This window comes from Aethalodelphis obliquidens, unplaced genomic scaffold (genome assembly GCF_003676395.1).
Source record: "Aethalodelphis obliquidens isolate GAN/ISIS:26980383/991018 unplaced genomic scaffold, ASM367639v1 scaffold4998, whole genome shotgun sequence".
In the NCBI taxonomy this organism is placed as follows: Eukaryota; Metazoa; Chordata; class Mammalia; order Artiodactyla; family Delphinidae; genus Aethalodelphis; species Aethalodelphis obliquidens.
In genome coordinates, this window is record NW_020842900.1 from 1 (window position 1) to 1,108 (window position 1,108).

Consider the following 1,108-nt stretch of genomic DNA (forward strand, 5'->3'; position numbering starts at 1 on the left):
TTTTACCACCAAACTGGTTCCTTCAGGCTCAGAGTTAACATTTGACTCTCAGTTCCAAAGATATGGCAAGGAAGCACAGAGATGTTTCTGTGGGTCGGCTAATTGCCGGGGTTACCTGGGAGGAGAGAACAGAGTCAGCCTCAGAGCAGCAGGAGGGAAAATGAAGAAAGAACCATCTCGGAAGAAGGATTCGGTGGATGGAGAGCTAGAAGCTCTGATGGAGAATGGTGAGGGTCTCTCTGATAAAAACCAGGTGCTCAGCTTATCCTGGCTAACGGTTAGAATTGAAACTTTGGAACAGAAACTTACCTGTCTCAAGCTCATACAGAACACACATTCACAGTCTTGCCTGAAGTCCTTTCTGGAATGTCAGGGGCTGCCTTTGTTGTGGATCTGGATGGCAGAGCTACGTGATGGCTGGGAAAGTAACCAGAAGCTTCAGGAAGAGATTATAAAGACTTTGGAACATCTACCCATTCCTACTAAAAATACGTTGGAGGAAAGCAAAGTGCTTCCTATTATTCAAGGTTGGTCTCAAATCAAGACTGCTGTCCCTCAGCTGAGCAAAGGAGATGGGTATTCTAGCGAGAATACATCACGTGCTCACACACCACTCAACACACCTGATCCTTCCACCAAGCTGAGCATAGAAGCTGACACAGACACCCCCAAGAAGCTAAAGTTTCGCAGACTTAAAATTATAAGTGAAAATGGCATGGACAGTGCGATCTCTGATGCTACCAGCGAGCTAGAAGGCAAGGATGGCAAAGAGGACCTTGACCAGTTAGAAAACGTCCCTATAGAAGAAGAGGAACAACAGCTACTCACACAACAGCTGCCTGAATCTAAAGTTGATAGTGACATTGCTGTGGAGACCATTAAGCTACCCACATCTGAACCAGAGGCTGACACTGAAATAGAGCCTAAGAGAGCAATGGCACAAAACTAGACGAACCTATTGCTGAGGAAACACCATCCCAAGATGAAGAGGAGGGTGTATCTGATGTGGAGAGTGAGAGGAGCCAGGAACAGCCACATAAAACAGTAGATATAAGTGATTTGGCCACCAAGCTCCTGGACAGTTGGAAAGACCTAAAGGAGGTATATC

The 1,108-nt window shown here is 46.1% G+C and overlaps 1 pseudogene; it reads left to right on the plus strand.

Annotated features, from left to right (window-relative positions):
• Window positions 1-4: 4 nt before the first annotated feature.
• On the plus strand, window positions 5-1,104 carry LOC113617268 (histone-lysine N-methyltransferase SETD2 pseudogene; annotated as a pseudogene).
• Window positions 1,105-1,108: the final 4 nt, after the last annotated feature.